Raw genomic sequence first — 12,489 nt, forward strand, 5'->3', positions numbered from 1 at the left:
TAGGCTACCAGCTAATAAGACATATTCAGTTTTCCCACCTGGAGGAGGTGCTAACTAGCTTCTCTCCGGTAGAAACCAGGGATGCTGCTAAATTCTCTTCAATGCATAGGATGCCCCCATCACAGAGAATTATCTAATCCAAAAGATTCAATAGGCAAGTGCTGTCAGCCATCACTGGTACTTCTGGGGTGACCCAACAAGTCTAAACATGGAACCTCTTCTTATCTGATAGCCCATGTCTGGGGTTTGTTTGGAGCTGCTCCACCAGAGCCCAGGACTACAGACTTCCCCTCATTTGCTTTTGGGTGGCTTTTACAGAAGAGTTTCAGGAACATTCATCACTGATACTTTATGCCATTGTGGTCTTCTTGCCTCTGACGTCCTCCTGTAGAGTCCATAGCCTTTGCCCCCAGAGGAGCTGCTTGGCCTGATTACCTGCAATTCCCACCAGCAATGTCTCCCAGTGTACACTGTTAAGATGTACAATAATTATTAGCCCTTCGAGGCCATGCATTCCTTAGCAGATACTGTTCTAAATATTATACAGACATTATTTCATTAGGAAAACAGTGAGTGTTACTTATTTTACAAATAAAGCTATTAACACTGGTAGAAGTCAAGTAGCTTTCCCAACTTGTACTGCTAATTAAAAAAACCAAAAAAACCAAAAAAAACCTGGAGTTTTAGGTTGGAACCAGTTCTGACCCCTAAACTGTGTTCTCAATCAATGAACTAAACTGCATGAAACTCAGGTGACCAGACTCCATGGTTGACTGTGGCTTTGCCCTGTGTCCATAGTGAGACCCTTCTCACATTCCCTATTTTCTCACCCTAAACGAGATCCAGCTTAACAAAACATGAGCAAATAATGCAAGTTTTGGGGAAAATAGGGAAAAGTTTTCAGTGTACTTTAAAATATTTATTTAAACCACATTTGTTCTTTCCTCAAGGCCCCTTTCCAATCCAAGTATCTCTCCGTCTCCTTAACTCTATACCCATCTGCCAACAGACACACAATCCTTATCATTTCTTTTGTTGTACTGAACAATTCAGCTTTCACTCTCAGTTTGGAAACCCCAACAAGTAAAAAAAAAAGGAAAGGAAAGAAAATCAGAAGTTAGCTGTTCCTTTCCACCTTAAAAAACATGTCACCTATTGTTTCCAAAGACTGCCTCTTGGGAGTTTCTGTGTCAGAACTTTTATGAAAGTCTTCATTCAAAAAAGAAAAAGAAAGAAAGAAAGAGAGAGAGAGAGAGAAGAGGAAGGAAGGAAGGAAGGGCGGGAGGAAGGGCGGGAGGAAGGAAGAAAATCCCTGCATAGGTTTGAGGGAATAGGGGGAGGTTCTATTGCTAAGAAAATAAAAATTCTCTGTCATTGATAAGTACATAATTTAACCAGCCTCTGGGTTCGCTTTCAAGATTTGCTTTACTTGAGTGCAAGAGCCTTAAGTAATAATGGTAGTCATATGAGCTACTACTCATTATGTGCCAGGCATCACGGTAGCTCATTCATTTAATAAAGGGGTTAGCAAACTACATTCCAGAGGCCAAATCCGGTCCATTGACTGTCTATGTATGGCGCACAAGCCATACATAAAAATAGCCTTTAAATTTTTAAATAGTTACATTTTAAATGGTATGCAGTTATTTACATACTATTCTCAGTTCTGCCTCTTGGCCAATCCCTGACTTAAATCAACCATTGTGCAAAGTAGAAACTGTCATTATCCCCATTTTATAGATGAGAATACTGAGGCTTAGAGTGGTTAAGTGATTTATCTAAGGTCACAGAAGTGGAAAGTGGCAAATCCAGGATTTCAACTTACATTTTCTCATTCCAAAGCCACCATTTCTAACCACCATAGTATCCAGTGATGTCCCTGTCCCCATGGCCTGGAGCCAAGAGCATGTATATTTTGATAAGGTGAAATATAGTTTGAAGCAAGAGGTGGGTTCTTGCTTCAACTCTGATCGGGCAGCCCGCCATCATCCCGGTGCAGCACCACCAATGTGCTCCTCTGGAGGTGCCCACGGCGTGTGCTGCCGGACTCATCAGCATGTCACATAGGGTTCGGCACCCGGCGGAGAGAGAACCCCTTTCTCAGAAAGGTAGAAGAATCAAAGCAGCGCTCCTCGTGCCCTCAGGAGCACAAAGTCTCACAAAGTTCCTACTGAAACAGCCCCACAGCCCTCACAGGATGTGGACATGACTCCATGAGCATCTGGGTTAGGAGATAAATGGATGAAGCCAAATCTCATGCTGTATTTGTAATTGTCCCTCTTGCCGAGAGCTAAGGCTTTTTTTTTTTTTAACTGGGTATCTTGTCTGCCTGTGAGAAGTCCTTTCTCAGGAAGTTCTCCAGTCTGTCATGCAACCTCCCCTCACTAGGTCCAGACACAACCACAGCACAGGGCTGGGCTGAAGGAGCTAAGCTTGGACCACTGTTTCCCTATAATGACTAGGGAAACATCAGGGAAATGTGACAAATGAACATGTATATCAAGAGAATATAATGATAGACTCCAGTGCTTTTTTTGTTTGTTTTTTTGCTTTTTTCCTTTCCCTGTAGAGTTGAATAGAAAAATACATTTCCCACCAGAGGAAGCTCATTATAAAATAAGATTCATCCTCGAATATTCCTTTCTCCATAGTCACAAGGTTGTCCCAAAGAGGTGACCTAAAGTACTGCTTCTGATCTTGACTCTGGACTACCTGAGTTCAAACCCCAGCTCTGTGGCTCTGGAATAATTCAATCGTCTGTTCCCTCCATGTAAAATGGGGACAGTAATAGTGCCTGCCTTATCCGTCATTGTACTGATCATAAATGTAAAGAGCTCAGAATCATGTACATATGGCACTAACGATGGCATTAAATGCATCCCACCCTCAAATACCTCACAGCTTCAATCTTTCAGGACAAAATAAGGCTTTCCCACAATTTTCACTTAGTGTTCAATTTCCATTATGTTCAATTATGTTTTTCTGAGACAGAAAACTATACTAGGTTCTGTAAAATATATAGTAATAATCAATATGAGTTCTGAAAGAACATTACTTTAAAGCAAAAGTGTTTTAAAAAGAAATGTTTAGAAAGCATATTATGAAAAGAATCAGCTATTATAATGATATAAAGTTATATGCAATGCACTGTAATTTTTCATCTTTAGAAATTTCAAAGCAAGTTATATTTTGACATAAGCTCAATAAAGATCTCTCCCCTTTCCTCATGCTTTTTTCCAAATAATTATGGATTCTGGCTGCTTTTCTATTAGTGTAATTTAAAATATCAAGGTATAAAACGTAAATAAAAAGATTGAGTTTCTTTGTTCTCTGGATTTTTGCTTTAAAGACAGAGAATAAGACTAAAGAGTTACAAGGATAGAATTTCACTTGCTACTACCTGGCTGAGAAAAGCCTGAATGTGCTGGTGTGATTGGGTGGTTCTAGGGGCCACCCACTCAAACCAGACTAAAGAGAGCAAGAAAGGAAAGAAAAGAAGGAAAGAGACACTTGTCCTTTTGAGTCACCCACTATCTTCTCAATCGGCTAGGTCTTCTTTTTTTTTTAAATTGAAGCATAGTTGATTTACAATGTTGTTGTTAGTTTCTGGTGTACAGCAAAGTGATTCACTTTTATAAATATATGTTCATTATATATTTCATTATATATATTCATCATATACATATTCATTTTCATATTCTTTTCCATTATAGTTTATTACAAGATATTGAATATAGTTCCCTGTGCTATACAGTAGGTCTTTGTTGCTTATCTATTTTATATATGGTAGTTTATATCTGCTAATCCCAAACTCCTAGTTTATCCCTCTCCCGCTCTTTCCCCTTTGGTAACCATAAGTTTGTTTTCTATGACTGTAAATTTGTTTCTGTTTTACAAATAAGTTCATTTGTATTATCTAGGTCTTCTTTTCCTTTACGTTTCAGCTCTATCTCCTAGCCAACTTAAAGTCCCTCTGTCTTATATTTTAGGACTTGAAGGTCTTATACTCTGAAAGATAAAAATGTTTAAATATAATTATTATAGCTCACTCTTGGAAATAGAGAGCCTTACCCACCCCCCAAATTAATCTCCAATGGCAGAATTCTGGCACGTGGCAGGCAGTGGGAAAGCTATTTTAGGGAAGGGGCACCCCTCAGGTGACTGTGATGGCTTCCCCGGTCATCTGTTCTGGTGAACACTGGGCTGCCTACAACACCTGGGTTACTGAGAGGATGAAGCAATAGGAGAGAAAAAGAACTTTATTTTTTGCTTACCATACATAACATGTTTCTTACTCCTCTAATGGGAGGTTTGAGAAGAGGGTATGCTTCATCCATGCAGTGACTGGGGATGAGCCAGAGTGGAGAGGGGGAGTTGATTATTATATAGCATGTATTTAGGTTCATTTTATTGTCAAGAACTTTGCGTCTATTGCATTAAAAAAGAAAAGAGAAACTTGCATCTTTTCTCTCTTTGCAGTTGTTGTATCTGGATAATGGTCATATAATTTTAAACTTATATTAAATTTTCATTTTTAATTTATTTTTCTATTTTATTTAACACAGTCAGTTTTTTTTTAAAATAAATTTACTTATTTATTTACTTTTGGCTGTGTTGGGTCTTCGTTTCTGTGCGAGGGTTCTCTCCAGTTGCGGCGAGCAGGGGCCACTTTTCATCGCGGTGCACGGGCCTCTCACTGTCGCGGCCTCTCCCGTTGTGGAGCACAGGCTCCAGACGCGCAGGCTCAGTAGTTGTGGCTCACAGGCTCAGTCGCTCCGCGGCATGTGGGATCTTCCCAGACCGAGGCTCGAACCCATGTCCCCTGCATTGGCAGGCAGATTCTTAACCACTGTGCCACCAGGGAAGCCCCACAGTCAGATTTTTAAAAACAAAATCTGTAACCCATCACGTGCCCTTTCAAGGATTCTGCTTAAGGAAGAATACAAACCTTGATGTATTTTTAAAACTTTACTATACATTAAAATACAGATTTTTTTATAGAAGTATAGTTGCTTTACAATATTATGTTAGTTTACACTGTACAGCAAAGTGAATCAGCTATACGTATACATATATCCCCTCGTTTTTGGATTTCCTTCTCATTTAGGTCACCACAGAGCACTGAGTAGAGTTCCCTGTGCTATACAGTAGGTTCTCATTAGTTATCTATTTTATGCATAGTATCAGTAGTGTATATATGTTAATCCCAATCTCCCAATTCATCCTACCCCACCCTTTCCCCTTGGTATCCATACATTTGTTCTCTACATTTGTGTCTCTATTTCTGCTTTGTAAATAAGATCGTCTATACCAATTTTTTCAGATTCCACATATATGCATTAATATATGATATTTATTTTTCTCTTTCTGACTTACTTCACTCTGTATGATAGTTTCTAGGTCCATCCATGTCTCTACAAATGACCCAATTTCATTCCTTTTTATGGCTAAGTAATATTCCATTGTATATATGTACCACGTCTTCTTTATCCATTCCTCTGTTGATGGACATTTAGGTTGCTTCCATGTCCTGGCTATTGTAAATAGTGCTGCAATGAACATTAGGGTGCATGTGTCTTTTTGAATTGTGTTTTTTTTCTGGGTATATGCCCAAGACTCGGCTCCACCCAACTGCCTGCAGGCTCCAGTGCTGAATGCCCCACACTAAACAACAAGCAAGACAGGAACACAAGCCTGCCCATCCGCAGACAGGCTGCCTAAAGTCGTACTAAGCCCACAGACACCCCAAAACACACCACTTGATGCAGCCCTGCCCATCAGAAGGACAAGATCCAGCTCCACTCACCAGAACGCAGGCACCAGTCCCACCCACCAGGAAGCCTACACAAGCCACTGGACCAACCTCTCCCACTGGGGGCAGACACCAGAAGCAAGAGGAACTACAGCCCTGCAGCCTGCGGGAAGGAGACCTCAAACACAGTAAGTTAGACAAAATGAAAAGACAGAGAAATATGTTGCAGACGAAGGAACAAGATAAAAACCCACATGATCAAATAAATAAAGAGGAAATAAGCAAGCTACCTGAAAAAGAATTCAGAGTAATGATAGTAAAGATGATCCAAATCTTGGAAACAGAATGGAAAAAATACAAGAAACGTTTAACAAGGACCTAAAAGAACTAAAGAGCAAACAATGAGGAACAACACAATAAATGAAATTAAAAATTCTCTAGAAGGAATCAATAGCAGAATAACTGAGGCAGAAGAACAGATAAGTGACCTGGAAGATAAAATAGTGGAAATAACTACTGCAGAGCAGAATAAAGAAAAAAGAATGAAAAGATTTGAGGACAGTCTCAGAGACCTCTGGGACAACGTTTAACACACCAACATTCGAATTATAGGGGTTCCAGAAGAAGAAGAGTAAAAGAAAGGGTCTGAGAAAATATTTGAAGAGATTATAGTCAAAAACTTCCCTAACATGGGAAAGGAAATAGTCAATCAAGTCCAGGAAGCACAGAGAGTCCCATACAGGATAAACCTAAAATACAGATTTTTTTTAAAAGAATATAAAGCTGAAAGTTGTGTCTATGACTAACAATGTTTTAGGGGGGGAAAAAAAACTTATTTCAAGGCCATTAAACATTAAATACTTTATTCTTGTAAATTCTTTAGGCACTCAACTTTCCCTCTTAAAAAGAGAAATAAAAACAGAAATATTTTGTAAAAACACTGGGACATTATGAACCAAGGCATTCAATAGCCATAGTTAAGTAGATAGCTCACAACTTTGACCCTTTTGAGCAAAATAAAGCTTTCAAAAAAATGTTATCTAGCGTCACATTAATTGCATTTTCCCTAAGATATAAAAATATGTGTGGTGTATAAAATACATCACAATGCTAAATGTGAGCTCTGAAAAGATATTACTTTAAATCAATGTGGCAATCCAGAGTGTGGCTGCAGGATTAGCAACAGCTGGCCACAGCTGAAGATTCCGATCTTCCCAAAGCCAACGCCTGGAGAGCTAGGAGGGCAATCATCAGCAAGAGGGAGGTGTCTCAGAACAAGAGACCCAGCCTGTGTGGTGGGATTTGGGGATGCCGCCAGGACCTTTTTAGGTAGGAGTGAGTTTGGCAATAGCAAGGAGTGATCCTACAGGTGGAGAGAGGTACCAGGAATATTAGTAACAAGATTGGAATCTAATTTCCATAAATGGAAATTATGGTTCCCAGAAGGAGGCCAAAACCTAGTTTCCAATACTGGGTCAAAAAGTAATATTGGGGCTTCCCTGGTGGCGCAGTGGTTGAGAATCTGCCTGCCAGTGCAGGGGACACGGGTTCGAGCCCAGGTCTGGGAAGATCCCACATGCTGCGGAGTGGCTGGGCCCGTGAGCCACAGTTACTGAGCCTGCGCGTCTGGAGCCTGTGCTCCGCAACAAGAGAGGCCGCAACAAGAGAGGCCGCAACAAGAGAGGCCGCGACAGTGAGAGGCCTGCGCACCGCGATGAAGAGTGGCCCCCACTTGCCACAACTAGAGAAAGTCCTCGCACAGAAACGAAGACCCAACACAGCCATAAATAAATACATAAATAAATAAATAAATTTAAAAAAAAAAAAAAAAAAGTAATATTGGATGACAACAAGGATGACCTTGTAACCCAGACCCTCTGAAATTCTTCCTCAACAAGGTTAAGGTAAGTCTTAGAAATATGAGTGGAGTTGGATTGCAAGTAACAGTTAGTGGCCTCAGTTACAAGAAGAGGCAGATGTCGTGTTGAAAACTTGTTAAAATCTGATGGTGAAAACTTAGATGAAAGTGTAATTCTAATTATCACTGGGGAATGGGAAAGCTGGTGTTGGGTGGGGAGTTTCTCAGAATGAGCAGAATTGAGATAAGAAAGGAAGGGAGGGAAAGGGCGTTCCAGGTGGAATGACTAACATGTTAAGTTGCTGTTGAGGAAGAACAAGTTTCATTATGTGGTTTATAAGGGGTGAGAAGAGAGATGAGTAGAAGGAGCATGGGCCCAAATACTGATAGGCCTGGGGTACCATTTTGAGGAATTTGAGGAAGTTGTACTTGAGGAATGATGAGTAAGCAAAGGATTGAGAGGAGAAATTTGTGGAATCAGAATGGGCCCAATAATGACATGTTTTGGATGCCATTTTGAGAAACTTAAACTTTATTCTATAGGCACTGGTTGGCATTAAATATTCAAGAGGGGACTAATTGGACTTAACTCTTTTTTGGAAGATAACTTTGGAGATGGTGTGAGGAATTTGCATTCTGCTACAGGCGAGAAATAATAAGCTCTCAAACTAGGGCTGCAGTAGCATGAATTATTTGAAGAAACACGGCTTTTAGAAAATATGCATCATTTGGTGAAAGTTTGAATATGGAGATAAATCAAAACAGTTAAAATTCAGGGAGAAAAACATCTGTTCCCAAATTCTGCCCCAGAATTTCCCAGGTGCTGTGATGTACCACTGAGACTGAGATTAGTAGCTCTTGGGAGGGACTTGAGTATGTCCATGTTGAACAATGGTTTAGGAACAGTAAGTACATACGTCTCTCAGGGTCTGACAAATCACGTAGATAGAAAAGACATGGGGAGAAATTTCTTGACCTAGCTAGAGGTTACATTGCTGTGTTTTATTTGTGATATTATTGAAATGTTTACTTACTATTTATACACTTTTCTCTATGTATTTTTAGCTTCAGTTAAAGACGTAAAATGGGTAGAGTATTAAATAATAAAATAAGAATTTAAATTACTATTTAATTTAATGTAAGAATGTTAACAATATTTGATTCTATTAATGAAAGGAAAGATATTTATATGGAAAATGGTATCTTACGAATATTTAGAATTCATCTCCTTTTCAAGTATTGTTTGAATATTTTCAAACATTAATTTTATACAAGGCCATCATGAAACTATCAATAAACTGCCTCTTTAATCCCCTCAAAAAAGAAAATATGAAAAACATATTCTTTCACTTCAATGCAAAATGAAACTAGAAGTTAATAACAAAAATAAATGTATAATTTTGAATGGTTTTGTTTTTAAAAATGAAAAGTTAATGAGTTAAGTATTCAATGCAAGAAGTTGCAAAAGGGAAAACAAAGATATGTTAAGGGGAAGACAGTTATCAGTGAATTTAGAAACAGACAAAAGAAAAGTAAGGAAGATCTATGTAAATGAAATAGTGTTTTTATAGTTATCTGTTCCTGCGTTAACATAAATGGCTTGGCAGAGTTTCACCAAATTAAAAAGTACGTAGTCTCCAAATAATATACAACACCAAGAATTAACCCTATGTTAAAGTACAGACTTCGGGTGATGACGAGGTGTAAACGTAGGTTCCTCACTTGTAAAAGGTGTATAAAAATGTAAAAGCGTGTAGTTTACATGGCAGTCACAAAACTAAATTGGGTGCTATATTGAGCACTTCACTGCGCCAGGCGTTCACTCCCCAGAGCACTTGAGATACAAGGCGGTGCAAGAGGCCCACGTGACTACAGACTAGAAAAGAAATGCTTTGAGTATTAAGGTACCGTGGAAAGACACAGCAAATAGTGGTGCAGAGAGGCACAAGGGCACTTTTTGGTGGTGATAAAAATGTTCTATATCCTGATTGTGCTGGTGATTACACAACTGCATACAGTTGTCAGAACTCCTCAAATTTGCACTTACAATAGGTAAATCTTACTCAATGTAAATTGTTCCTCAATAAAACCAATTTTTATGTGTCTACTTAAAAGGATAGTTTCTGTAACAATGGATTTTTTCCTCTATGCCAAATAGCTAAATAAATTATGGTATATCTTTTAGTCACTGAAATTTTATCAGCCCAAACTGAGATTTTTTTTTTTTTTTGAGGAATTTTAGTTGGAAAGGTGAAAAAACAAACAAAATAACGCCTATAAAACATGGTTCCAGTTTTTAGGGAAAAAAGTCAAATATGTATATATAGACGTGTGTGTGTGTGTGTATTTGTATGTATATGTATACATACATATACACACACACACACACACATATATATATATATATACACATATTTGAAGGAAGGAAAAACAAAAGCAGCATTAATAGTTCTTGCCCACTGTGACAGTATGAACGTTGATTATAATTTTTTTATTTGTTTTTCTATGTCTTTCCAACTTTATATAATGTACTTGTACTATGTTAAGCAGAAATAAATGAACACAGTTGTTAAAAAGCTTTTCGAGAACCTCTAGCTTACAAAATGAAAATAAAATGCGTTAGAATGCTATACAATTCTCTCCACGCACCAGCCCTGACCTTTGGTCTCCCTCTCACTCCCTCAGAAATTGTGTCCCTTCTCTGTTGACTGGACTCTCTCTCAGGCTTCCAAGCCTTCATGTGTACTCTTTGCTTTTGTGGAAGCACTCCCTCAGAAATTGTGTCCCTTCTCTGTTGACTGGACTCTCTCTCAGGCTTCCAAGCCTTCATGTGTACTCTTTGCTTTTGTGGGGAAATGCTTGTTCTCACACCTTATCCATCTCAGGCTTTCCAGTCCCCCTTTAAGAGCCACCTCGAATGTTCCCTCTGTGCTTCCTCCACAGAATTTTCCACTTCCAACTCTTAGCTGCACTGTCACACTACACCAAAGAGGACCATGTGTGCCTTTTTCTGTATTAATTAGAATGGGCCAGGCTGAATGTGATAATAACAAATAACCCTCAAATCTCAGTGGTTCAACACAGCAAAATCTTGCATCTCCCACATGTTTCATGTCCCACATGAATTTTCAGGAAGCTCTGCTATACAGTCTCTCAGGAACTCAGGCTGGAAGTCCACCATCTTGTAGCTGTACCCAGTGGCACAGAACAACACCAAAGACCCACAAGTGACCACAATCCAGAAGTGACACGTATCACCACTGCCCACATTTCATGACCTGTAAGGTGACTGAGAACTTCGGGAAAAGTACACGGTGAGCTTTACTGTCTCTACCACACCCCCATCACTCAATGAGTTCTCAAAAGATAGGGACTATTCTGTGTTCAACTTTGTATTTCCTGCATAGAATGCAAGGCCTGGCTTTTGGCAGATTAGTAGATGCTTGATAACCCCTTGATGAATGAATATATGAAAGAAGGAGTGCTGTGTGGTTTTAAAAACAATGTATAAGGACGTTTAGTGTCCCTGCCTGAGAGAAGCCTAAATCTGGCAAGAAATAGTAAACATTAGCACATAACTAAGCATTGATCTATATGGTACAGAACCCAACTTTAATAGATGGAGATCTACTGATCTATTGATTTAACTGTACACTTCAGAGAGAATAAGTAGAATTTGGACAAAGGGAAAAAGGGAAGTTTTGAGGAAGGAGTAATTAAATAGGTAAAGAGAGAAAGGTAACAATGGTCATAGTAAACCTGTATTTCGTTGGGAAATGACTATGGTATGCTGAATAATGACACCCCCTCCCCCAACAAAGATGTCCATTTCGTAACTCCCAGAACCCGTGAATGTGGCCATGAATGGCAAAAGAGACTTTGCAGATGTGCAGATGTGTATAAGTTAAGGATCCTGAGATGGGGAGAGTATCCTGGTTTATCCAGATGGGCCCAATGATGTCATCACAAGGGCCCTTGGAAAAGGAGGGCAGGATTTCAGAGTAAGTAGTAGATGGGACGACAGAAGCATGAGTTGGGAGTGACATAAGGAAGGGCCAAGGAACACAGGCAGCCTGTGGAAGCTGAAAAGGCAAAGCAGTGGATCACTCCACGAAGCCTCCAGAAGGAACAATCTGACTTTAGCTTAGTGAGACTGACTTCAGACTTCTGACCTCCAGAACTGTAAGAAAACAAATCTGCATTGTCCTAAGCTACTAAGTGTGTGGTAATGTGTTATGGCAGCCACGGAAAATTAATTCACTGACCAATCTGGCTAGCTAATACAAGGTTGCTCCAAAAATAGAATTAAATTATATAGGTTGGATTAAGAAAGACCTGTACAAAGAACAAAACCAATGAGAACAGAAAGAAAAATTAGCATTGTGGCACACAAGTTGGCACTGGGTCCTTGGTGCACTCCCAGGTGTTCCTCTATTTAATTCTTCCACCGAGCTGCAGGGAGGTTGGCATCTCCATTTTGTAAATGAAAAGATGGAGGTTCTAATGATCACATGAGTAATGAGTGGAGGATTCAAAATTTGAACTCAAGTCTGTCTGACTCAAGACAAGATAGAAAACAAGAAGACTTTATATTCACATCAGTGTAATATAAATAAATATGACATATAAAATTATTTCCTAAGCACTATTTCAACTGATCATTATAATAATCCTGTGAGGGAGTCAGAGCAGGTTTTATTGATTTTGGAGATGATTAAACCAAGATTAAAGTTAATGAGTTGTGCAAGGTCACAGGCTGTAGAGTGGCCAAGCTCAGAGCCACTTCTGTAAAGTGAAGGAGATCTGTATGCAGGTGCTAACTGTAACACACTGTGGCTGTAAGATTCTTGTTTCTGGAACAGCCAGCTAGTATAACTTC

The 12,489-nt window shown here is 39.2% G+C and overlaps 1 long non-coding RNA gene across 3 annotated transcripts in view; it reads right to left on the bottom strand.

Annotated features, from left to right (window-relative positions):
- The window catches only part of LOC130705627 (uncharacterized), a 120,686-nt gene that overhangs the window by 45,050 nt on the left and 63,147 nt on the right, over positions 1-12,489 (bottom strand). Inside the window, exon 3 of one of the 3 annotated variants that reach the window (XR_009005953.1) lies at positions 4,610-4,822. The exons of the other annotated variants lie outside the window; for them this stretch is intronic. This is a non-coding gene — a long non-coding RNA (uncharacterized LOC130705627). Of the gene's footprint in view, positions 1-4,609; positions 4,823-12,489 lie in introns of those variants that run through there. 3 annotated transcript variants of the gene reach the window in all.

The sequence above is a fragment of the Balaenoptera acutorostrata genome, chromosome 18 (assembly GCF_949987535.1).
Source record: "Balaenoptera acutorostrata chromosome 18, mBalAcu1.1, whole genome shotgun sequence".
Taxonomy (NCBI): Eukaryota; Metazoa; Chordata; class Mammalia; order Artiodactyla; family Balaenopteridae; genus Balaenoptera; species Balaenoptera acutorostrata.